Raw genomic sequence first — 26,750 nt, 5'->3', positions numbered from 1 at the left:
TGAAACGACTCATCTGGGTGCCCCTCTCTGGGTAGGAGCCTTCCTATCTCAAGCCTCCCTTCCCACGGGGGGGGGGGGGGGCAATTTCCATTCGGCTAAACAATGTGGCCTCTCCTGTAAAATGTGTCCCTTGAGCCTGAGGTCAGTGAACTGCCCCAGGGCGCAAAGTGACCAGATTCTGAGCCAGACTGGCGCTAGAGGCGGGGACACAGCAGCCTCTGGATCCAGCAGAACGAGGCTTTCGTGTTTCATATGCTCAGTGGCCCCGAGACCTTTCCCAGCGGCGGCGGACAGAGCAGAAGCTGGGAAGGGGTATGATGGAAAACAAAACCAAAACCCGGCACCTGGTGGGTGGGGACAGTGACTGACAGTCACCTAGGGTCCTAGGCCTTCGCTGGCCTCATTCTTCCGGCTATATCACCACGTTCTGGAAAACGAGAAAGGGATCAAACACCTGCAAGCCACCCTCGAGGGGCACTCTGCTGTCCCCTGGCCGAAGGGTGATGGCGGTGGACACTGGCGTGGGATTCCCTCTGGTGGTGGACTCTGGGCCCAGGCACCATCAGAGGTGGCACCTGCTCCTCTGGTATTGAATCCCGCGCAGCTTAGGGTGGTGCCGGAAGCCTGCGCGAGTGGCCCGGGGGGGGGGGGTGTTGTCTCTGCAAAACGTTTTCCACGCGACGTCGCAGCCCTATGTCGGGCTTCCAAAAGCGACCTGAGGAGTCGGTGCCACGGATCTCCCGCCAGCTTCTGCTGGCTCCTCGGGTGCGCCGGTCTTCAGCCCTCCGCATTCCCCTCACCCGAGGCCAGAGCTCGTGTCTCCGCGGTGGCTCTTCTTCCCGCGCTCGGCTTGGTGGCGCAGCTCGGACACAGGCTCTGGACGCACGCCCAAGTAAGGCACCGCTTCTGGGCGCGCAGGGTCCACCTCTCCGCGCACCTGCCTCCCGGGCGGAGCGGGGCGGGGCCGGGCGCGCCGGCGCAGGTCTCGGCTCGGACGCTGGAGGGGGCTGTGGTTCTCCGCTGTCCCTAGCCTGTGCCCAGGCTCCCCCTGCCGAGGGCCCGGCCCAGGCCCAGGGAGGGGCGGTGGTGGCCCGCACTTCCCGCTCGCCAGCCTCGGAGGCGGCTGGTCCCGGCGCGGGCGCAGCAGCTGCGGAGAGCGGGGAGCGGGGCGAAGGCGCGGGGCGGGGACGCGGCCGCCGCCCGCTCGGCGCCGCTCCTCTCCCGCGCGAGTGGCGCTCCGGCCGGGCGTCGAGGCGGCCGCGGCGACCCGGAGCGCGCTCCCCACCCACCCCGCCCGCTCCGCCCTCCCCTCCGCCCCGCGCCACCTTTGATGGCTCGGACCTCGGCCGGCCGCCGCCTGCTTAGCTCGCACGCCCGCCGCCCGCGGGGACCCCTCGCTCGCCGCCGCCGCGCCCTCGCCAGCCCTGCAGCCCGCAGCGCGCAGCCGGGACCCGGAGCCGCCGGAACCGCCGAGGTAGGAGGCGCGCGGCGAACAATGACCGCGGCCGGAGGGCGGCCGCCAGGGTGGACCCGGCCGCGGAGGCAACTTGTGCGAGTCCCTGCGGCCGCGGCCCGGGGTGCGGGCCGAGCTGGCTGCGGGGTCCGCGGGGACGGTCCCGCCCGCAGCCGGCGGCCGCAGGGCCCCGCAACAATAGCGGGAGCCGGAGCTCCTGGGGCGCCCGTGGCGCTCACCTCCGTGGACCTGGGTTGCGGGGCTCCGAGCTTGTGGGTCCCCCCCCCCCTTGGCCTCCACTCCGCGGGCGCCCTTCCCCCGCTTCCTCCCTTCCCACCCTGCCGGGTGACAGCGACCCCGACGCCTCTTCCGGACCTCGGGCTGCAATCTCGGCCCTAGAGGACAGTCCCCAGGCTGCCGAGGTGGGCCGATGGCGCGGGTGCCACCGTGCCGCCGGGTCACCGCAGCTCGCCCACGCGCGGCGAGAGCTTCCCGGTGGGTGACAAAGAGGAACACACCCTCTTAAGTTAGATCTTATTTCTCTTTGCTGCATGCCTTATAGAGGGGAAAGTTTTTTTTTTTTTCTTTTTTGAAAGCACAGGGTATGTATTTTTTTCCCCTTATTTTTGAGCGTGGGGCATTTCAGAACTTCTGATTGTGATTTTTACGATTTAAGTTCGGGAAACTTTAGCCGTGTGAGCCATCCGGACCCCTCTGAGTGAGTGTTTTTATACTTCTGAGTCCTGGAGGGGGTACGAGCTTCATTGAGGGGACCTGGAGACCAGCTGCTGGTGGAGATTTTTGTAGAATCTCCTAAAAAAGAGGGAAGTACGGTTCACAAAGAAACGAGGTTTGAGACGAGCTGGTGGAGATGTGGGAGCGAGTGACTGCCTCTCATCTGGAACAGTTTAGGGTGCTCAGCCTCTCGCACCCCTCCCCCTCTCCGGAGTTCGGTGGCCTAGGGCTGTTTCATTTATTTTTTGTTACAGTCTTTCTCCTTGCTAGTTTCCCGCGTTTGACTCCCTTAGCCCTGGCCCTTGGCGTTGGGTACCCCCGAGACTTCCATCCCCCCCTTCCAGCAGGCAACGTTTTCTGAGCCTAACCTCGACCCGCGTTGGGCCAGGTTTAATGGGCTTTCCACGTGGACTTGCCAAGCCCACTTCAGAACATTTCCCCAGCGTTGTCCTGCTTTTCTTTTTCTATGTGAAAAAGGAATGGAGAAAGAAAGAAGGGGAAAAAAAGCCTTTTGGGTTCTGGAAGCTTTAATGGGGAGTTGCCTTAAAAATTGGTTTGGTTTTTTAAGGATAAGGTAGGGCTTTTCTCGAATTCCTGACGTCCTCCCTCAGCCCCACTGTTCTGCTGGGGCCTTCTCCTCGGCTTTTCAGGTGGGTGGGTCCCTGACATTGCATGTCTTCCTTGGGTATGGCTTCCACACAGCTCACTTTATATTCCTGCAGCATCGGTCTGCAGCAAGACACTAATATTGGACCTACTCCAAGCACAACGAAACGTTTGTGTTTTTAGTATGTCTGGCTAATAGCTCTGCTTCTGGGTAAAATAAATAGAAGCATTATTGGGCAGTGACTGGTCTGCTTGGGGAGTCGGCGGTGTAGATAGCGAGCAGATGTCTGCCAAGCCCACAGGAAGCTAGAAATACTTGATCATCGATGAGGTAACTACCTCCTGGGGTGAATGCAGAACTGTGGTGTGCTCCTCTGATTCGGGGTATGCTGTTAGATGTAGGAGTTCTGTGTGTTGGGGGATCCTCCTGAAGTTAGGTATACAGTGCAAACATCACCCTCCCCACCCCCACTTCCTTTTGAGACCTGATCTTGCAGTGTATCCCTGGCTGGCCTAACAGGAGATCCTCCTGCCTCAGCCACCCTGAGTGCCAGAGTTATAAACAGGTGTGCATAGATGACACCTGTTTATAATGAACTTTTTCACATTGATATTCTCTTTCTGGGCATTGATATTGGGATCATTGTTTTGGACAATGTTTTTAATCTTGTTTTTCATTAAAGGAATTATCCAAGGGAAAAATATTTAAAGATATAGATTAAAAGTAGTATTGAAGAGGTTGAGGTGTGGAGGCCACATAGGTAATCCTGGCATTCTGGAGGCAGAAGCAAGAGGCTTATAAATTCCAGGCCAGCCTTGGCTAAATAGTAAATTCAAGTCCAGCCTTAACTCTAATCTCAGTAACAGAAAGGAGAAAGAAAGAAAGAAAAAGAAAAGGAAAATGAATGCTTAATAGTTTATTTCACTTGGGAAAATGAGTAGATGAACTCTAGATAGGAAAGAAAATCTAATTTTTGCATGATGGTTTTACTTTGGAAAAACCAGCCTGGGGATATCTCAGGACCAAGGAGCCTGACTTCGTAGGGACTTCGTGCTTTGCTGGCTTGATGCACTGGGCATCTTACACCAGTCTTGTGGCTGGCTTTGCTCACTGCAGAGAATGAATTAGTATTTTTGAGAACTGCATTTTCTTCTCTAAAGACGATGCTAACAATGAAAAAGAGGACCCCACAGCCCTGTGACATTGTCCTTGGAGTCTTTTCTTCCAAGGGCTGGCAGTTTTTCCCAGTATTGGTGGCATCTTGCCTGGGCGAGGAGGAGGGCCTCGGGAGGTTGTAAGTCTTCCTGGCTGCTTTTCTCCTGTGCTTTGGCACTTTTGATGGGCAAGAGACGTAAGCTTGCTGGGTGAAGTGTTGGTCTTGGGTTCGGTCCCTAGCTCCAATAAACCAGGTGTGCTGGCACATGCCTGTAATACTGGCACTCTGGAGGTGGAGGTGTTCAAGGTCATCCTTGGTTATTGTTGCATAATGTGTTTGAGGCCAGCCTGGATTACACACACACACACACACACACACACACACACACACACACACACACACACACACACGAGGAGAGCTTTCCCAGTGGGCCCTTGAACACATATGGTTGCACTGTTTTTTCTTGCCTTGTAATGGCTGACATTTATGCGGAGGCATTACTTTATCGTAGTCTTTGGCCCTCACTGACACGAGTTTGGTTGTAACCCTCCTTAACCACTTCCATGTGGCCGAGGTAAGGCAAATGGTTTCCATTAAGATTGCTGGAAATGCTGACCTCCACATCCACTTATGCTGATTGTTGCCTTTGTTTTTAAATCAAAAAGCTCCCAGCAAAGTGCTCATTTCAACGAAGAGAAGTTAACTTTTAGTGGGGGATATCCTTTCCCTGTTTGAGTCAACAAAAAATGTTTGGGACAGGATGCTTTGAACAAAGTGGGTGATTGATACATTGTTTAAACATGGTACTCTGAGCTTGCTACTGGTGAAATAAAAAAGGACCAGCCATATACTTGGCTAACATTGGGCTCATGCTCATGAACTTTCAGTGGTGTTCCACTGTGCTGTGGAAATGATAGACTGAAATATTTGGAACTAGTGTGGGATTCATCGCTTACACAGAATTAATTTCATGTGTTAAACTGTCACTTGTGCATATATTAAAACAAATATGCCCAGCTGGGTTGCCTGTAATGAACCCTGTCATGTGTTAATAAACTCAGTGTGGCGATTGTCACTTTGTTTTGCCTGAAGACTTTTGGAGAAATGCTTTTCATAAAGGTGATTTATTACTAACTTCAAAGGAAGACTTAGAAGTCAGTAGTAGGATACTTTCAGTTTTTCCTTCTCATCCTGTTATTTCCGGATCTAGGATAGTGCCTGGAACACAGCAAACCCTTGATAAACATTTGTTGAGTGAATAAACATGCCTAGCTTTTTCTTTTAAATTAGTTCCTAGGATTTTTTTTTTTTTAAATGGGAAACTTGACCTTAGCAGCAATAGATTGCAGTTCTGGGGATATGAGAATTTGACATTTGATTTTATATTCATTTCTTTGTAATTGAGCAATTTGGTCCTTTAAGCTGCCTGTCATGAAAAAGACACATTCCTTTCTTACATGTACTTAAAAATGATGCAGTGAAAACGTGGAGAAAATAAAACTTACCTGTAACCTACCACCTCCTACCAAACACTTCTGTTAATATTTTGGTGTCCTTTGATCACCCTTTCATTTGGTCGCTTGACCTCAACTAGAATGGATTTCTGCAGTGCCTTGCTGTTCTTGCTGGATAGGGCTGCGTGCTCTGTGCTCCTTGTGCACAGAAGTTTCTGGGTGTTTGCTTCCTGGGAGTGCTGTCTCTTAGAGTTCCCTTAGCGCATCTGTCCATGGTAACCTCCCTTTTGAGCTCTTTCGTTCTCTTTGTTCCAGAAGGATGGATTGTCAGGATTGGGAACTCTCACGGTGCTCCTCTGTCACTCAGGCGGCTGACTGCCCCTTGTGAACGGCCCAGCTTTTCTTCCCGCACTCTGCATTTTTGCTGTAATGGGCACAGTGTCATTTCGTCTCTGCTTTATATTTATTCATGTCTTTTTCTCCCCTCTACTTTCTTAGTTATCTTCTTTCCAAGGGGTTCCTTTCTGCTCCTCAGTGATGCTTACAGTACCTGGGTTTTGATACCAAGATGTGGCCACCAGGTTGTTTCTGAGTTTGATGCTCATGAACAAAGTTCTTAAGAACATCTGTAGAGAGGTCTTTGTGTGGAAGTAAGTTTTCATCATTTGTGCTGGGCCTCATAACTGCCGTGTGTTTTCTAAGGGGTTTGCCTGTTTTGTGTTCCTACCTCCCAGGTTCCAGAAACTTCTGTGACTGCTCTTTGCCTGTACTTGAAATTGTCAGTCTTTTTCGTTTTTAGCCCCTTAGGGGAATATGCAGTAATAGTGTGAGGTGGTTCTAGTTTATAGTTTCCTGTTGACTCTTGAAATTGTCCTGTGTGCTCCCCAGTCAATTGTATGTCTGCTTTTTGTAAATGCCTACTACAGTGTGTGTGTGTGTGTGTGTGTGTGTGTGTGTGTGTGTGTTCTATAGTTGTATTGAGTACACTTGTCATGAGTAAACTGCATACACCCACTACCACCTTGCTTACGGCTGTGACTCTCTACATCTCTAGATACACATCCTTTGTTACATCTGTGTCCTGTGAATATTTTCATCTGTTCATGTATTTTATCCTCATCACTTTTTAATTCCTTATTGTATCTTTTTGTACTAGTGTGTGTGTGTGTGTGTGTGTGTGTGTGTGTATGCACTTACAGTGTGATATGGCAACCTGAGGACAAATTGCTGGAGTTGATTCTCCCCGTCTACCATGTGAGCTGGCAAGCTTGGCAACAAGAGCCTTTACCTGCTGGACCAGCTCACCAACCCCTCTTCATTTTTTGTTGGTATCTTTTGAAGAGCAGACGTTTTTTAGCAAAAAATTTTACACAATCTGATTAGTGAATGTACTAATGGTCAGGAAATGTGTTTAGCTTTGGGAAAAAATATTTCTTATGTGCACAGAAGGGATAAACTACTCTGGCTATCATATTTCTTGGGACAGTTTTGTTCTTCCCCAAATAAACTCACTTGGAAAGACTGGAAATGGGAAAAAATCCTGGTTATTTTGAAAACAGAGATAAATAGGTGGTTGGTTAATATTGAAAACAAGTAAATAGATTTTTAAAATAAAATTCAACTTAGGCTGTGTTGTTTCACGGATGGAAGGATTATGAGAAGGAAGTTGTTTTGAAATCAGTGAAGAAAAACAACAAACTGAGACCCTGGGCAGAAGCAAGCTTCAACATTCTGTTTTTAAAACTCATTTGTAGCAGGGCATGATGGTAAATGCCTTTATTCCCAACACTCTGGAGGCAGAGGCAGATGGATCTCTGTGAGTTCAAGGCTAGCCTGGTCTATATATTGGTGAGTTCAGGACAGCAGGGCTATAGAGAGAAACCCTGTCTCAAAACAACAACACAAAACAACAATAACAACAAGAAAAAATTTTTTGTGTTTGTGTGTGTGCAAACACAGGTGCCCACAGAGGCCAGAGGCATTAGATATTTCCAGAACTGGAGTTATAGGCAGTTGTGAACATCCCAGTTTGGGTGCTGATAACAGAACATGGGTTCTCTACAAGAGCAAAGTGTGTCCTTAACCACTGATCATCTTCAGCTCCTTAGAATTCCAGAATTACAGCGGTGAGGTGTGTTTGGGCGTCTACAGGTGATCGTTGGTTTCTGTTTTCCCAGCAGTCTTACCTTTGGAGCATGTAGTCTCTAGATGAGGTAAGTAATATGAGGCCAGGAAGAGCGTTTCCTAATTTTTGTTTGTCCTGTCCATTTATATAAATGACAGACATCGATTGACTGGACTGAGAATTTGTAAAACAAGCAGGTGCCATCAAAGGTATTGAGGCTCCTGTATAGGTGCCAAAGTGGCAGGACGTGTCCTTAGCAGGACCCACCCATAACTGACTTCCTTTGTTGGGCAGGCCCTATTTTCTCAAACTTCATGGGAACACGAGAATCCCTGTATGCCAGGGGCAGAACGTCTAACCAATGAGATCTTTAACCTACCAAATGGAGGCCTCCAGTAATGGTAGGAGGGCTCCCACTTCCTCAGTGTCCAGTGTCCTACCCCATCATTCCTAGCTTGTTGCTTTCTGCCCTCCGGCTTGTTACCTCGGGTTAATTAGATGCCTCAGCCTAATTAGCGGTTGTAGCTGATGGCTCCTGCACCTCCTTGCTTCACCTCCTCGCTTGGTGTTGTTAGAGCCACAGTGGTTCATGCTCCTTGAAGCTCCTTTGTTGCTGAGAAAAATCTCTTCCCAGAAGCCCCAGCATCTGGGAAGTTTGCTGATGGGGGTTCTAGGGAATGTTCAAAAAGCCTCACAGACTAGGTTAGATGCCTGTAGCCACAGCAGCTATGCTGTGGTTTGGGCCAAAGGAGAACAGAGCTAGAGGCCTACAGGCTCCACGCACCCATGTCTGGTTTATTAAGTAGTATTAACCTGCACTAAAAAATGCATTTATTTATTTTATGTTCCTCCTTGAGTTGGGCCATATCAGGAGGATTCCCATTCAAAACATCACTGAAAGAGTTTATCTTTCATCTGCCGTATAACACTGTCTTTGAGAAAATGTTTTCTAATAATTTTTCTGTGATCATTAAAGTGATGATTAATCTCAGTTGTCTGTCTGGTGAGATCTCCAACCACCTGGGTGGGAGATGGCCTCTGGGGGATTATATTTATTATGTTAATTGAAGTGGGAAGACCTGCCCACTGTGGGTGGTGCAATCCCCTGGGCTGCAGCTCTTGGGCTGAATGGAGAGAGGGAGTCCAGCAGCAGCTGGGCTTCCTGTCTCTCTGCTTCCTCACTGTGGGTGTGACATAACCAGCTATTCTAAGCTACTGCTTTGGCGTCCCCTGTTGTGGGTGCTAAGATGAACCGTGAACTGAAATAAGCCCCCTCTCCCTTAAGTTTTGGTTGGGGTATTTTATCATAGCAACAGGAAAAGAAACTTAAGACAATGGGCGTGTCAAGTTGCTCTGAGAAGCAAACTGTTTTTAAGGACTGTTTGATGAACTTTGCAAACTAAAATATCCGTGAATTTGATCTCTTGGTGGTGCATTGCTGCGCCTCATCTCGGCAGTGACCTTCGGCAGTTCAGACCACACTTGGAAAGAGGTGGTGCCTGCCGTTTCTTTCACCTGGGATGGCGTTCACATGAGCGTTGATATTGTTGAAGAGTTGGCGAGGACTTTCATCTGGGGTTTAGTATATTTTCTTTTATATTCAGGGCCTCAGTTTTTCTGGTATCAGATTCTAGAGAAGGCCAAGTAGAAGGAACTCTTGACTAGACGAGGAGTCAGGTGTTGCCGAATATTTGTTTACACTGTGAAGATGTGTCTTTGCCAAGGCGCCTTCCGGTTGGTTTAATAAAGAGCCGAATGACCAAAAGCTAGGCAGGAAGAGGTTAGGCAAGACATCTGGGGACAGAGAGGACTCTGGGAAGAAGAAAGGTGACTTGGTAAACCAGAGGTGGTGTGGTTTGAGTGCAGAGCGTCCCCCATCGGCTCCTGTGTGGTCTGCAGCTGGTGGTGCTGTTTGGAAGGTGGAGTCTTTAGGAGGTAGAGCCTTGCTGGAGGAATTAGGCTCTTGTGGTTGGTCCATGAGGTTTTTAACGGGTGTATTTTCTGCCTGCTGCCTGATTTTTGTTTCTGCCAAGATGCAAGGAGGTGAAGAGTCCCATCTATATACTTCTGCCACCATGGAGCCACCTGTTGCCAGGTGGACTGTGTCCCCTCAAACTGTGAGCTAGAGTAAGTCCCTCCCTCCTCCTTCAAGTCGCTTCCTGTTAGGCATTTGATCCCATAACAAGGAAAGAATCTCACAGAAGAGTTTACGAAATGAGACTGTGGGGAAAAAAAGTGACTTAGTAAGAACCCTAATGTTTATCCAATGAATTACTGTGTAAAAGACTTCCCTGTAAGGCAGGAGGACAGTGGACCAGCAGTTCTCAACCTTCCTAATGCTGTGACCCTTTTACAGTTCCTCATGTTGTAGTGACCCTCAACCACAAAATCATTTCGTTGCTACTTCCTAACTGTATTTTTGCTACAGTTATGAATCATGATGTAAATGTCTGTGTTTTCCAATAGCCTTAGGCGACCCCTGTGAAGGGTCACTTAAGACCCACAGGTCGAGAACTGCTCCCCTAAGCCAAGCACCCTCTGTCTTGGAGTGTTCAGTGAGGCTCACTTGCAAAAACTCATCCCAGGTGGGCTTGTTGACTGTTCGTGCTCACTCACAGAAAGTCGGGGAGACGGGGGGGGGGGGGGGGGGGGGGGGGGGGGGCTCACTTGAGTGTGTAGCCCGCGCTCGTAACACCTAGTGTGCAAAGCTGCCCTAATTGCATAGGGTCCTGGGGGAGGGTCTAGGTACACAGGCCAAGAAGGAGCGGGAGAGACGGGGTCCATCTGTAGAGCTGTGGGGAATCCCTTCCCCCTGCTGGATAAAAACTCTGGTGTGACCTTTCAGGGGAGGAGTACCCACACTCTGTTAGGTAACCCCTCACTTACACTCTGTAGGTAAGCCCAGCAGACTCATTGGTTCCCCAGAGTGAACTTTGGTGGAATTGTGTCTTGGTTTGGCATTGTGACCTTAGGAGGAGGGGTGGACGTTGTTTGTGTCTTCTCCTGAGAAGGAATTTTAGCAGCAGCTGCAGATAAAAACCATGTGTGCAGACAGTTGTGGAATGTAGATCAACAATATTCTTATCTTTTCATTTAATAGATATAATCTTTCAAAAGCAATTGAGGAGGCTGGAGACATAGCTCAGTGGTAGAGCGCTTCTCCAGCATGTGTGAAGCCCTATGTAAGAACCCAAGCATCACCCAACCCCCCCCCCCCCAAAAAAAAACCTCCTAAGGATCTGGGGGGGATAGCTCATTTGGTAAAGAGCTTGCCATGCAAGCATAAATGTATGGGTTTGATCTGTAGAACAGATGTAAAGATAGGCATGGTGACATGAGCTTATAGCCCTTGCATTGGGAAGGTAGAGGCAGGCAGGTCCCTGTGACTCCATGACCAGCCGGCGTAGCCCGTTTGGCCCCATTTTTAAACTTGCAATGTTCTTCTTGCAATGTTGTACATAACCATGGAATAAACATCTCCCTCTGTCTTTTATTTTCACCCCAAAAGAGAAAAGCCTCACCTGAGCCCTGTGCAGCAGGGTGGGAGTGTTTAGTTCTTACTGAGCTTGCAGCAGCAGCAGACCAAGGAAGAGTGGAGACATCCTGGGACCTGTTGTCAGCTTCCAGCCCCGTGGCATGGAGCCTGGTGTCTGGTCTCTGCTTTTTCCTGGACATCAGCATCTTTTGCTTAAGGTCCATTTTTATTTCTGTGTGTCTAAGCATGTAGTTGCCCAAGATGACAAAACAGGGCGTCTCCCTGAAGCTGGAGTTACAGGTCGTTGTGGCTTTAAACTTGCTATGTAGCTGAGGCTGGCCTTATAAAATCCTGAGTGCCCATCTCTGCCTGCTAAGTGCTGGGATCACAGGTTTGTGCCACCACACAAGTGCTGCTCTTCTGACCTGGCATCCCGTGTGAGGCGTGTTGTAGGTCCTTCGTCACTTGTAACATCAGGTCCTCATAGCCATGTCCTCCCACTCATGTTCAAACACACCTGTCGAGGACAAGGGAAGAGCTGGTGCCTGCTCAGTCACTGCAGCCCCGGGGAGTCCTGGCAGGGGGCCGTGCATAGTGCCCTGCTGTCCCCATTTGTCACAAGCACCAGTGCCTGAAGTTGTTAGTTCTCTCAGCCCTCATCCATCTCCAGTGAGTAGGGCCCTTGTGTGATAACTCTAGTTTGTTGACAAGAGAGATACTCAGTTTGGCACACCCAAGCCTTGGCCATCCATCAAAGTCCTGGCCGAGGCGATGTCTGTTTCTTCCTTTGGCACACCTTGGGAGGACACTGTTCAAGAGTATGGACATACGGGCTAGGGATGCAGCTCATCTGGAGAGCCCTGTGCAGAGCTCAGGGTTCAGGGACACCACTGTTGTCATGTACAGCTATTCCCTTATATCTGACTCTGCTTTTCCTGCCAGTTAGTTCCTGCATGTCAGAAGCCATGATGTCTCAAACTTCAGCCATAGTTTTCCCATGCTGTGGTTGATTAATGAAAGTCTTATGGTGTATCCATGAGTAACCTGGCAATCCCAACAGTTTAGATTCCAGGGCTCTTCACAAGTTGCAAGCAGTGCAAGGGATACTATTTTAAAGATTGAGGCACTTTGCAGGAGGTGTTTTTATTTGCCGCAGTGAAAAAAACAAAGTCCTTGTAGCATAATGTATATTTTATATATATTTCTCTTGGGTTGAGACATTTTTGAGGTTGGAAGGCAGTGCTAACTCTTGGGATATGAGGTCAAAGGTGTTTAGTGCACTTAACATTCCAGAGTAAAGCCTAAGTGAGGGTGGGCGGTTCCTTTCTCTCCCAGAGCCCTGCAGACAAATGCTCTTAAGGTGCTCCAGGCATAGATAAAGAAAGGTAACACGAAATCTAAATGGTCTTTTAATAAAAAACCAAGAGCCAGATGTTAGGGTAAATGCTGAAAGATCAGAGACCAAGGAACAAGCCACAGCCCTGTCTTACCTTTAGGACTCCTTAGCCTGAAAAAGCCTCTAGCTGAAAGACTTTAGTTCCTGTCTCTTCAGGCTTTATATACCTTTCTCTGCCCACCATCACTTCCTTCTTAGAGCTGAGATTAAAGGTGTGTGTGCTTTCCAAGCAAAGGCATGAGATCTCAAGTGCTGGGATTAAAGGCCTGTGACTCTCAAGTACTGGGATTAAAGGTGTGTGCCCCCACTGCCTGGCTCTGTTTCTCTCCTAGACTGAGTCAATCTCATGTAGTCCAGGGTAGCTTTGAACTCAGAGATCCATCTGGATCTCTGCCTCCTGAGTGCTAGGATTAAAGGTGTGGGCCACCACTGCCTGGCCTCTATGTTTAATCTAGTGGCTTGTTCTGTTCTCGGATCTTCAGGCAAATTTTATTAGGGTACACAATATATCACCACATTTCCCCCTTTTTGTCTATAATAAAAGAAGGTTATAACTAATATAAAAAACTATATACAATAAGTATATATAATGTATACCGCCAAGAACTACATTACATTACATTAACAATGTCCAGTCTATAAACATTTGACAAATTCAGAGAAAATACTCTATTATCTATCCATTTTGGTGAATCCAAAGTGTTGTACCTAATTCACTTTCTATCCTAACTTGTATTACCAGCCCCAAACTATCTTTTGATGTCTTTCAAACTTAATATACTTTACACCTCTTTAGTGAGTTTCTTTTCTGAATTTGTTAACAAGGAAAACTATAACTATCTAGTCTTCAACTCCCTCAGAGACCCAAGAAGGAACTATTAACTGAGTAAGCAGGAAGTGCAAGCAAGTGACTGCCAAAAAATGTGAAAAATGATAGAAACAGCTGGCTGCCTGGACAGTCACCCAAGGTTCCTCTGCAACGTTGGGGCATCCATCTTCAGCCTATAGGCCTAGCATATCAGACAGACTTATCTGTGAAGCAGGATTTTCTAAAGGAGCTTTCTACCTTGTCTTGGCAAGGTTCAGCAGTCCTTTCTTTTGTGTCCTGCTTGTCCATTTTGGACAGCATACTGTCAGCAGTTGAGGCAAGGACATTTTCTTGCCCAATGGCTAACTTTTGCAACAAAGAAAGTAAACTCCATATGGGGTTTCTTCAATGCCCATCATCTTCTCTGAAGTAGATTGGTGTTGCCAGGAGCAGACATGTCTCATTGTCATTTAAAAAAAAAAAGAATCTATGTTATTAAAATATCTTAAATGCCATATTCTGTTGATCTCTGAAGTGTTTGAAGATGACCTGTCTATCTAAAATATATCTGTTTGACTTTGAAAACATACCTGATATGACTACAAGTTCGATTGTAGTAACTACTAACTTTCATTTCTTTATATCCTAATTAGTTGGTAATAATAACTTTCAAGGACTAGCAATTGCATTACATTATTGAATGAACTGTATGGGCACAAAATTTTGAACAATATTAGAAGTGTTTGTATAGTATGTTCCAACAAAATTAATCTCAAATTTGTATCAATATTCAAAATTTGTATACAATATACAAAAATCCAATCCAATGTAAAATATTTAAAACTAGTAGCAGCTTTTTAAAAGTAGATTCAATAATCTACCTTTTTATCTTATCATATCCATATTTTCCTTTTTAGAGTAAATTCAATAATCTACCATTTGATCCTATCATTTTTATATCTTTTTTTCAGAGTAGATTCAATAATCTACCCTTCTATCCTATCGTTTCTATATTTTTTAGAGTAGATTCACTAATCTACCTTTTTATCCTATCATTTCTATATAATACATTTCTATATTGTATCCCCCTTTCTTCGTTTAGAAAGAGATTGACTATGATCAATAATAATTTTTAACCAACCCCTAAACAAAAACAAACATCCATAATCCATTTTTTTGGGAATGTGGGCATAGTTTTCTAGGCTACTTTCTGCTGATTGGGGGCACTAGTAGTCTTTCAGGGACACAAAGAAAATTTAGGATTATGGTCAAGTCCTGACTGGAGTAGTCTATGAGGCTGTATCATCTGAGCTAGCCATCTTGAAATTGTCCTGAGCAGTTTGTAGTCCAAAACCGATCTTTGAGTGGTATTTGTCAGCTTAATGGCATTATCATCATCCTGATGGAATCTTAGTTTTGGGGTCCTATCATCTTACTGTTAGGTGTGGTCATGGTTCACTGCAGAAAATCTTTTTTGCGGGACTTTTTTTTTTTTTGGTTTTTCAAGACAGGGTTTCTCTGTGTAGCTTTGTGCCTCTCCTGGAACTCACTTGGTAGCCCAGGCTGGCCTCGAACTCACAGAGATCCGCCTGGCTCTGCCTCCCAAGTGCTGGGATTAAAGGCGTGCGCCACCACTGCCGGGCTTGTGGGACATTTTTTTCTGGATGATTTGTCCTTTTCCTTCAGATGTCTCATTTGTCCAGTGATCTTCAGATTCCTTAGCCTTCATTCTACTGAAAGACAAAAATAAAACCCTTCCCCAACCCTAACTTTGGGGAGGTTCCCTTTTCTAATCTTTATTAACTTTGATTTATGGTTTCACCTTAAATTTTTGCTTTATTTTCAAAAGCTGTTCTATTATCCAGAGCAGTATGGTTTCTTACAATAGGCATTAGGTTCTTTAATTGCTCTGGGAAGGGGTTCTTCCATGATGGCAGGAAAGGACTGAACCAGATTTGACATGGGGGCCTGCAAGAGGTCCCTCAGGGAATTTCCCAGTGGCAAAGGCAAAGGATTACCTTGTCTGTCCCTTGTTGATCTACATTCATTAGTTCATTGTTTGCCTTTACCACACCTTCTGCATAATCCAGAAGGGAGGGGCATTCTATTGGGATTATTCTCTGAGAAAACATTTTTTTCTAGGAATGCCCTGTTTACAGTCCCTTTTTAGGTGAACTTGTTTGCTGCAATTGAAACATGACATTACTATTTTTCTTCAAACCTTTGGAAATCACCTCGCCTATCTAAGTATCATCATGGTCATGAGATTCAATATTCATTGTATATTGGATCCATTCCTCCAAGGATCTTGCCTTTAACGGCCTAATTACCCTTTTGCCTTGTGCATTAGCATTTTCAAAAGCCAGAGATTCAATTATTATCTGTCTAGCTTCTGAATTTGGTATCATTCTATTTACTGCTGAAGATAGCCTTTGTAAGAAATCAGTGAAGATTTCTTTTGGGCCCTGTATAACTTTTGTATATAACTCAATTTTCTTTCCTACTTCTTCAATTCTGTCCTAAGCATTCGAGGCTGCTATGTGGCATAAAGCCACATATAAAGTCATCATATAAAGATTGTATTTGTATATCAGCATAATCACCTTCTCCAAGAAGTTGATCTTGGCGAATTTCAATACCTCTAGCCCTACTCCGTTGTTCAATGGTCTTAGCCTCATCTTTCCACCAGGTCCTCCATTATAATTGGGGACCAGCTTCTAAGACAGCTATAGCCAAATATCTCCAGTCTTGAGGGATAATTCTATTACAAGTTGACCACGAGTTTAAAATCTGCTTCATGAAAGATGAGTGGATGCCATAGAGACTATTGCTTCTTTGAATCTCCTCAAATCTAATATTTGCACAGGAGTCCAGTCAGCTCTTACACAGTCTTGAGGATATCTACCACTGGGTAGTTCCTGTAAGGTTACTGGATAGATTAAGGGTAGCTCTTTGAAAGCCTTAGGCTGTTTCTCTGTAACCTTATAATGCAATGTTGAGATTGGTTCTCCTTTAAATTCTTCTATCTGGTTCCGAATATCTCTATGATCTATTTTAACAAGTTTTTCTAAAACTTTTATCTTGGCACTCATGTTAACCAACTTTTTTAATGATAAAACAAAAATTGATCAAACAAATATTTATAATTGACATTACATCTATGCCATCGACATTAATAATCCTCTCATTTAATTGTTCCATTTTCAGACCGTTTAATGTGTTATCAAACAGAGACCAAATGCCTTCCATTGTAAAAAACGTTTCCCATTTTTTAATGTGGGGAAAAACTTTCTTTTAACTAATTCCTTAATTCTTAATTAAGAAATCCCAGTTGACTCACCAAATCTGCTAGCAACAGTGATTCAGATGGTGGTGTGGCAGCAGCCTGAGGAGTGGGACCAGAGAAAGCCAGAACCCACCAGGAGAGGAAAGAAGTGAAAGATCCCGCCGTCTGCACAAGAGAAGTGTGCAAAAGTGGCGAACTCCTGTGGGTTTTGGAGCCCAAAACCTATGGAGTTTGCTGCAGAGAGGCTGCAACAGAACTTAGCTGGTAGAGTCGGGACTCTGGCCGTGTGTAGCTCCAGCCTGAGCCAGTGGCTTTTTTGTGAATTTGTGCCCCAAAAGTTGGGTACTAGAATTGCTAAACAGTCTTCTCATAAAAAACCCGGAGCCAGGTATTGGGGTAAATGCTGAAAGATCAGAGAGACCGAGGAACAAGCCACAGCTTCCTCTTACTTCTAGGACTCCTCAGCCTGAAAAGGCTCCTAGCCGAAAGACTTTAGTTCCTGTCTCACACCTTATATACCTTTCTCCACCCACCATCACTTCCTTCTTAGAGTTGGGATTAATGGTGTCTGTGATTCCCAAGTACTGATATTAAAGGTGTGTGCCACCATTGCCTGGCTCTGTTTCTCTCCTAGACTGAGTCAATCTCACATAGTCCAGAGATTTGAACTCACAGAGATCCATCTGGATCTCTGCCTCCTGAGTGCTAGGATTAAAGGTGTGTGCCACCACTGCCTGGCCTCTATGTTTAATCTAGTGGCTTGTTCTGTCCTCTGACCTTCAGGTAAATTTTATTAGGGTACACAATATATCACCACAAAGAAAGCTTCCTGAGACCTCAGGATTGAATCCATTTTCTCTGACAGCAAATTTTTATTGAGCATCTGTGCAAGTAGATATGTGTGGGCTGCTAGATTGGACCCAGCGTCTCCTGCAGGCCAGGCGTGCATCTCCTGCATCTGGGTTCTTTAACAACCTTTGGCCTTGAGAAGAATGTTCATGGGGGACACAACCAGAGTCCTGTCTCTAGAGTAAGACAAGTGGTAATTATTAGCAAGATGCTGGAGTCCTGAGATACACGTGATGGATTTAAATAGCTTACTTGTGAAGGTTCCTAGAACCAACACTTTAAAAAGAAAAGATTTGAAAGTCAAGAGAGACTTAGGCCCTGAAGGTGATTTAAGAAGTGGACATATTTCTCTTTCAGTAAGAAGTAAATTGAAATTGCTTCTAAGAAAGAAACTGTAGTGGGTGTGGTGGTGCATGCCTTTAATCTTAGCACTTAGGAGGCAGAGACAGGCAGATCTTTTAGGAGTTTGTGGTCAGTTTGGTCTATATAGAGAGTTCCAGGCTAGCTAGAATGACATAGTGTCAAAAAACTCCCAACTAACCCCTACCCCATTTAAAAATTCTCAAAAAATTATATATAAAGGCTATAGAGATGGCCCCATGGTTAAGGGTATATACTGCTCTTGTAGATGATTTTTTTTAGAAAAGTATATAGTATATATACATATATAAAGTATATATATTTAAAATTAATGTGGACTATTTTAACATTATCAAAGTGAGTTTTTCCCATTAAGTGTACAGCACTGTGTTTTAACACAGGCTGAGCACTGTCTCACCAACTACGCAGTCAGGATACGAGCCATTCCTCTCTCTCCTGAAATCTCCCTCGTGCTGCCCTGTCGTCCCCCGGCCCCTGTTAGTCCCCCTTTTCCCTCACTATAGTTTGATCACGTCCAGGATGTCGCTCATTAAGACACAGCACGGCCTGCTGAGGCTGGCCTCTCTGACATGGCATCATGTCTGAGAGATGCTTCTTAGTCTGTGAAGTGTCTGAAGTTGCTTCGCTTTTCCTTCTGAATAGAGGTCATTGCGTGGACTCACCAGAAGGTGTCTGGCCATCCACCTGCTGAAGGACATTGGGGTTGTTTCCAGTTGGGCAGTTCTGGGTTTGTTGTCTGTAAATACAGAGCTACTATGGATGCAAATCCTCACATGAACATAGTGTTGACATCTCATGAGTAAATATCTACCAGTCCTTGCCAGCATTTAGTATTGTCAGCCCTCGGTTTTTTAGCCATTTTCATTGGTGTGTAGTAATATCTTATGTTAGTTATTTTTAACACTAAAAATACAAAGAAAATAAGTTTTAAAGGGGGCTTACTTTAGGAGATGACTTAGTGTATTGGTCTGTGTAGCAGAGAAGCCTCATGGAGGAGGAGCTGCTTGTTAGTTGGAGGGCAGGTCCTCAAGGGCAGTGGAATGGAGGAACAGAGACCCCTCTGCATCCCTGTCAGTGAACAAGTCAGTCCTGAGGGTGCGTAGGGGATATAGGTTAATTTTCTCGACCTACTTGGTAAGTTCTTGTGTACGTTTTTCAGTACTAATCAAATCACAAAGGAGCCGTGAGATAGGGTAGCCATGGGGAAAAGCACAGGCATGGGGCATCGCTGTTTACGGCCCTCCAGCAAGCTTAGCCGCTGAAAGCTGCAGTAAACGACCTTTTGTAGTTTTTGTGGGTTAGGACTCTGGGAGTGGTTTTTGGACGGCAGTTCTGGCTCAAACGTTTGCAATAAAGATGTCAGCTAGGGCTATAAGATCCTTTTCTAAGGAACCTCAAGGGGCTCCATGGGCAGGGTGGTGCTTACCACAACATGGATAGCAGCTTACGGTGGAGGGAGTGTCCTCGAGCCCTGATAGGAACTGTTATGACATTTATGAGCTAGGCTTGGAAGTCCGAAGCTGCCGTTTCCACAGTGTGCTTGGTCACAGGGCCAGCCGTGGTGCAGCAGGAGGTGACTTCACAGAGTGTGAGCGCCGGGAGGCGAGTCCCAGTCAGTGGGTGTGTGTGATCTCGGAAACTGGCTTCCAGCCACCTGAGGGATCACGGATGCAACCCCCGGCTCAGCCATGTGACTATTCCTGTGGTCCAGTGAAAGTCTGTTTTTCATTTCTGAGTGGCAGCTTTCACCCATTTTCTAAAACAGTGGCTGCTATACTTACTATACACTGAAGTATACTCTATACTGAAGTGTGTGACTCATGAGTTCTAAATAACTTGTCTGTGAAGTCTTTGATCAGTGTTTTTATTTTTATTTATTTTCTTTGTTTTGTGGTTTTTCGAGACAGGGTTTCTCTCTAGCTTTGGAGTCTGTCCTGGAACTCACTCTGTAGACCAGGTTGGCCTCGAACTCACAGAGATCTGCCTGTCTCTGCCTCCCGAGTGCTGGGATTAAAGGCGTGCACCACCACTGCCCGGCTCTGTGTTTTTGAGACAAGGTCTCACCATGTAGCCTTGATGGGCCTGGAACTCACTATGTAGAGCAGGTTGGCTTCACCCTCACAGGCTCTGCCTCCTGGAGGTGTGATTAAAGGTGTCATGGATCCATCCACATGTTTCACTGAGACTGCTACTTTTATATTCAAAATTTTCTGGAGACTTGGAACTCTCGGAGAATTCCTCATCCCCACCTTCGAGGGCTGGGCTGGGCTGGCACATGTGCTTGCCCACGTGTGAGCCAATTGAGTGTGACATACTTTTGCTTACAGGACACGGCATTGCAAACTTATTCCTGCTGTGCATTGGAACCAGTGCCCCTTTGCTGGTCCAAGCATGCTTAGGGGAGGGCCAGTTTCTTCATCAGGGGGTTAGGCCAAGGAATTCTCCTTGTGGCTTGGAAGTTGAAGGGTGACAGATCTTTTGTTCAAAGAAGTGGGATGTGGTGGGGTCTGAGGTGGAGTAATTCCTAAAACTGAGCCAGAACCCAAGTCCAATCAGAGGAGCAATTCCCAAGTCACGTAACATATCCTTAAGTAAGAGCATGAAGTCCAGAGCTGGAGGGTAGGCTCCTAGTCTGTGGACATAGCTCAGGCTGGCATCCAGCTCCTGATCCTCCTGCCTCCAGCTCCCAAGTGCTAAGATTACAAGCCTGTGTCGCCACACCTGGGTCTGTTGTTTTGAGATAGGGTCTCCCTGTCTGGCCCTGTCTGGCCTCAACTGTGGCGATCCTCTTGCTTCAGTTTCCTAAGTGCGGGGGTCATAGGCCTGTGTCACCACACCAGGCTCAGTAACTTATTTTTAAAATAATAAAGCCACTGTGAATATTTTTAAAAAGATGAAGAAAAGTAATCAGGCAAGATGTACACATAGCATTTGTTCACTCACCAGCCCCCCACCCGGATCCCTTTCTTCTTCCTGTCTGCCTTATTTAACTTTTTTTCCTTAAGGTTTTAAAAATAGGTGGTGGTCTTTAGAGTAACTTTACAGTAAAATGCAGCAGAAGTTAGTTCCCACATCTGCCCTCCACCTCCTTATTATAAACATCCTGTACTCTCCTTAATTAAAATTTTTTTCAATTATAATCTAGTCTACATATGTTTTGTGGCTTTCTTTTCCCCCATAATCTTGCCTCAGTAATCCTTAAGTCAACATGATTAAGGTCAAAGGTCTCTTCAGGTCATTTCCTGTTGACCTTTGCTCAGAAGAATTTGGCTCTGTTCACATGATGGGGAGGGGTGACTTGCTTTGTGATATTTATCATGTGGAGATTCCCAGGGTGAGTTTAGAAGCACTTAGGGCCCTGGAGGGCTTGGCCCCTCCCGTCTCCTTTATTACTGGCTGCTCCCCCCAACCCCACCTCCACGGCTTTTGGTAGTCGGGTGGGGGTTGGGATTCACTTGCTGTCCAAGTGTTAGGCTTCTCCCGAGTTAGAGCCAGAGCAGGAATCTTTTTCTAGCACAGCCTTAAATGTGAAAGCTTGCCTAAGTCAGAGCTCCGAGTCTGCAGTTAGCGCTCCTGTGGGCCCTGCCAGCTGGTCGGTAGCTGGGCAGCGCGTGGTGTGAGGACTGCGTTCTCAGGGATGTCTGCAAGCCGGCAAGCATGTCTTTCCTCTTTTGTGCACTAGAGAAAAACTTCTCCCCAGGGTCTAGCCCAGGCTACACATTCACAAATCTCTGCTGAATGAGCAGAAGGGAGGTTCCCTTTCAGAGTTTCTGGAAAAAGGACACCAAACCTCTTAGAACTGAGCTGAACTCAACAGCTGTTTGACCTCAGCTTGTGAAAGCCTGGGATGTGGAGTCACGCACTGATGGCAGCTCTGCATTGTTCATGTCCTTAACCCTCCCAGGGTGTGTGTGTGTGTGTGTGTGTGTGTGTGTGTGTGTGTGTGTACACACATATGTATATGTGTGCACTCCTTTAGCTTCGCTCGGTCTCTGGCAGAGGCAGAAGTGCTTTAGCAGTGATCTTTCAAGTTGGGAGCTTCAAGGACTTAAAAACAAGTACCTTTTATATGGAGAAGAAGAAAAAGCTTGTTTGGTACTATGATATCATGCATTAGCGACTTAGAAATTAAACTTAGCATGACCTCTCTAAACACCCATGATTACGGTCTTCAGCTTAATTCAGAGTAAATTGCCCGATTGTGGGCTACCTTTATGAGTCATTGTGCTGGCAGGAACCCCTGTATGTACCCAGGAAGGGAATGGTGCCCCAGAACACTGAAACTCATAGCTCAGGAAATGGGTGTCTGTGTGTGCGTGTGCATGTGTACGTGCATGCCTGCCTGTGTGTGTGTGTGTGTGTGTGTGTGTGTGTGTGTGTGTGTGTGTGTGTGTGTGTGATATTAGCCAATTGGCTGGCCAGATAGAAGCATTTGTTTGAGCCACATGGAGGGTAGTTGAGCACCTGGACTGTGTTTATCTGACAGGCATTGGGCAGTGTTTCTGGGACTCATTTGGGGGAGAAGAGGTAGGGGCATTTTTGTTCTAGATGAGAAGATTGGGGAGTCTGGATGCCTTCTGCAGATGTGCAGCAGAAGATGCACTTCCCCTTGAAGAAATCTGGAGGTTTAAAACGTGCAGTTTGTATTTGATTAAACAACAAAGTAGCACATCTGGCCTTCTCCCATGCTTTTGACCTCCTGCTGTGACCTCTGTGAAAGCTTTATTGGTCTTTTAGAGAACTTAGATTTTTGTTTAATAGGAAACAAGCTTCCCCTACCAGTTTTATGTCCTTTCTCTGTGATCTGACCATCTGTCCCAGGGGAAGAGGTTCCGAGCTACAGTCTGGGCCAAGGGCTTGTCAGAGTCGTCCCCAGTGATGATGTGGTCATTGCCTCCTCACTGGTGACACCTGAGTGTTGGTCCTTAACGTCCCCGTGTTTGGGACAGGGTCCCTTCATTGGTTTCTCCACTGTGTGTGTCAGGCCAGCCCACAAGCTTCCAGGGCAAACCCTCTTCTCCACCTCCTCTGTCCCGTAAGAGCTCAAGGATTGTAGATGTTATGTGTCTGCTTTCGTGAGGGTTCTGGGGCTCTGAGCTCCGTCTTTACACTTGGGTAACATGGTCTTATCACCCCAGCCACAAGGAAATAAAACATTTTTGAGAAAAAAAAATACTGTTCATAGTGCTGTGGAGAAAAGATTTAATGAAAATAAAGTTAGACATGGAGCTTGACTTGAGAAAGGACTGGTTTCCCGACCATGCAGCATAAAAATGAGAAATCATTTTTATCCATTGAGACAAGTCCAGTAGAACTTTAATGTGGTATTCTCCCGTCATTAAAAATGATCCTTCTAGGACAGGCTACATAGCTCAGAGGGTAAAGGTATTTGCTGCCCAGCCTTATGCCTGAGTGTAATCCCCGGGGCCCACACGGTGGAAGTGAGAACTGGTTCCTGCGAGCTGTCCTCTGCCTGCCACGCTTGCACCTCACATGCTCACGTGCGCACACACACACACACACACACACACACACACACACACACAACTGTAAAAAATTAGAAATATCCATTCAGCGGAGCTGGAGAGATGGCTCAGCCATAAGAGCACTGGCTGCTCTTCTAGAGGTCCTGAGTTCAATTCCCAGCACCCACATGGTGACTCACAACCATCTGTAATAGGATCTGATGCTTTCTTCTGGCATGCAGGTGTGCATGCTGAGTGGGCACTCATACATAAAATATAAATAAATTAAATTAAAAAAACCTCTCCATCCAGAAATGGATCATGCACAGCAGTTAACACAATTGGTAGCTTAACTATTTTTGTATTGGGACTTGCTGTCCCTATGTTAATACGCTCAGGAAACTGTTCTGTGTTCTTGAATACAGATTTGTCCATTTAAATTTTTTTGTGGTAGTTTTGTCTGTATGTAACACATATGTTTGTGGTGTGTGCATGTGTGTGCACACGCATGTGGAGACCAGAGGTCACCATCAGGTGTCCTCCTCAGTCACTTCCTATCTTTCCTGTTGAGCTGGTCTCTCCATGGAGTTCACGGTTTGGCTGGAGTGGCTGTCGAGAAAGCCCCAGAGATCCTCCGGTCCCCTCTTCCCTCTTCCCTCCTTCCCCTCCCCTGTGCTGGGGTTACAGATGCATGCCCATGGTGCTGGCAGTCTCCACCCTGTGCTGGGGTTACAGATGCATGCCCATGGTGCTGGCGGTCCCCTCCCCTGTGCTGGGGTTACAGACGCATGCCCATGGTGCTGGCGGTCCCCTCCCCTGTGCTGGGGTTACAGATGCATGCCCATGGTGCTGGTGGTCCCCTCCCCTGTGCTGGGGTTACAGATGCATGCCCATGGTGCTGGCGGTCCCCTCCCCTGTGCTGGGGTTATAGTTGCATGGTTCTGGGGTTGAAGTTCAAGTCTTCAGGCTTGCAGAGCAAACAGTTTTCAGATCTCTTTAGTCTTCTTTTTTTTACTGTGCTGGGCATGGACAGTTAGGACCTGCACATGCTATACAAGGGCTCTTCCCCCACCACAGAGCCACATTCTGAACCTCTCTCTCATTCTTCGTATGGGCACCATTAGATGATCAGTAAATGCCTACTGATAGGTGTCTGTGTTGTTAGTCATTATTCCTCAGCATTCTTCTTGGGTCACCTCAAGCTTTGCAGCTGGCGCTGCTGTAGACAAGAAGTAACTTACCCACAGTCCACCAGATTTAAACTGGGTCCGCTGTGGGCTTGAAGTAATTATATTGCTGCCCTTACTAACAAGGGCTCCTCTCACACCCCAGAGCCCCACAGTTCTGTGAGGTGGTTTCACCTTTTCCAGTCTGACCAGTCAGATGCCAGTCTTCCTGTCCCTCTGCCCCCCATCTTTTCCTTTGAGTAAAAGTTTCACAATGTAGCTCAGTGGTCCTGTGCTGGCCTTGAACTCACGGCCGTTCTCCTGTCTTAACCTTCCTAGTGCTGAGGTAACAGGTATGAGTCACTACACCTGAAAGAAACCCCCAGCTCTCACAATGTGAATCCAAGGCCTGTGAACTGGGTCTCAGGAAAGCCGTGGCTGGTAATCATGCATTGTGGGCCACCCTGGGTTACACAAGATTGATCCAGTCTGAAAGAGAAACAGAACCTGGCCAGGTGGCGCACACCTTTAATCCCAGCACTCAGGAGGCAGAGGCAGGTGGATCTCTGTGAATTTGAGGCCAGCCTGGTCTACAAAGCAAGTTCCAGGACAGACAGGGCTACACAGAGAAACCCTGTCTTGAAAAACCAAAAAAAGAAAAAAAAGAAAGAAAAAAAAAAGTCCCCACAGATCTGATAGAGACATTTTCTTCCTTTCTTTTTTCTTGTTTTGGTTTCTCGAGGCAGGGAAGATGCCAGTGTTGTTCTGTTCACTCGCTCTCTTTTTAGAGACAGGGTTTCTCCGCATAGCCCTGGTGGTCCTGGAACGCCTCGCAGACCAGGCTCCAAGGTGTGTACCTTTAAGTGCGCCCGGCCTTGTTTGTTTTCTTAATTCATACTTTTTTTTTTTTTTTTTTTTTTTTTTTAAAACAAGGTCTCATGTATCCCAGGTTAGCCTCAGTAGCTGAGGGTGAGTGTGAACTCCTCATCCTCCTGCTTCTGCTCCCCATGCACAGTTCCCGCTTTCTCCTCCCGGGTTGGAATTGTGCATGTTGTCAGCTGTTTACAGGTGTTGGGATTTTTTTTAATCTGTCCTTTCCCCATTTTTCTATTAGATTATATTTTTCTTAATTAATTTTAGGAGTTCCTTTGCACATGAAGCAGTCTGCCATCTGCCCTGTGTACCTCAGGCTTTGCTGGTGTGCCGTCCTGCTTTGCGCTCCCCAGCCTTTTCCTTACGGAGCCCAGGATTTAAGCCAGGTTTAGAGGGTTACAGAGATCTTCTGTAGTTTGAGAGTCATATACTGTTCTAGAACTTTATGGCTTATCATTTAAAGTATATATTGGTTCAAAGAGTGGCCCTTGGACCTGGCTTTACTTTCAATAATGATGGCTAATGATGTGCATCCCTCCACAATAAAAGTCTGTCAATCAGTTGTCATGCTGCCAATACAGACTCTGCTGTGACTACTGACCACTGAGTCGTATCAGGAGCCATGTGGCTCGTGTATGCACCATGACTAATTTTCCTTGTTGCCCGATTTGATTTTCCCCAGAGTCCATGGTGTCTTGCTTTTCTTTCCTCATGTTGGGAGCACTTGGCTAAATCCTTGCAAAGCTCTGCCTTGATACCTTGAGTCCCTGGTCAGCCTGTTCAATACTCCTCAGATCCTCTGGCCCTCAGCTTTGTCCTCAGAGAGCCCTGGTTCTGAGGTGTTCTGAGCTTTTCCTGATGGGGTTGAACTTCTCTCTGGGCTGGGTGGCATCAGGCTGTCCCCACTGTCATCCTGGCCAGGGCCAGGGATCTCCCTGACTCAGTGGGATCCTTTTGCTCATAGTTCCCACACTCTGTCTCTTGCAGCCTCCGGTTTCTGCTTTCCCTATGATGGAGAAGCCCCTTCTTGGTGTCTGGACTGGTGAATGTTTTGAGCTGTGATATCTGGGAATGGGATGACTGATAGAAGTCTACTGAAGAAGTTAAACTATCCAGGCTCCCCGTGCTTTCTGCATCAGGCGGGGAGGATTGAGGATTGACCATCAACACGCCGCCCTCACAAAGTGGTTCTAGTGCAGTGTTTGGTTATCAGTATTGCTAGTATGTCTTTCGGACTGTGTGGAGCTGTTCGTGGGTGAACTAGACAGGCACTGCTCTTAAAAACTTATTTTTCCTAGAAGTAATTAATTTAAAAAAATTAGGGGATGGTGGTGGCAAGATGGTTCAGTGGGTAAAGGCACTTGTCCAGCCTGATGACCTGAGTTCAATCCTTATGATCTACATGGTAGACGGAGAAAAGATGTTGCTCGAATTTCTAAAAGGGCTTTTAATAAAAAAAAAAAAAAAACCTCATAGCAAGACATTGGGATAAATGCTGAAAGATTAGAGAGACAAAGGAAC

At 46.6% G+C, this 26,750-nt stretch overlaps 1 protein-coding gene across 4 annotated transcripts in view; it reads left to right on the top strand.

Annotated features, from left to right (window-relative positions):
• The first annotated feature begins 648 nt into the window (after window positions 1-648).
• Farp1 (FERM, ARH/RhoGEF and pleckstrin domain protein 1) overlaps window positions 649-26,750 on the top strand; it is a 271,588-nt gene continuing 245,486 nt past the window's right edge. For 2 of the 4 annotated variants that reach the window (XM_052732441.1, XM_052732438.1), the window contains exon 1: window positions 1,343-1,474. The gene's annotated coding sequence lies outside the window, so the exon portion shown is untranslated. Of the gene's footprint in view, window positions 893-1,342; window positions 1,475-1,789; window positions 1,949-26,750 lie in introns of those variants that run through there. The other 2 variants (XM_052732439.1, XM_052732440.1) reach the window with 2 other exon arrangements.

Source organism: Peromyscus californicus, unplaced genomic scaffold (genome assembly GCF_007827085.1).
Source record: "Peromyscus californicus insignis strain IS unplaced genomic scaffold, ASM782708v3 Scaffold_12__1_contigs__length_115047231, whole genome shotgun sequence".
NCBI lineage: Eukaryota > Metazoa > Chordata > Mammalia > Rodentia > Cricetidae > Peromyscus > Peromyscus californicus.
This window is presented reverse-complemented; position numbering and strand designations above follow the sequence as displayed.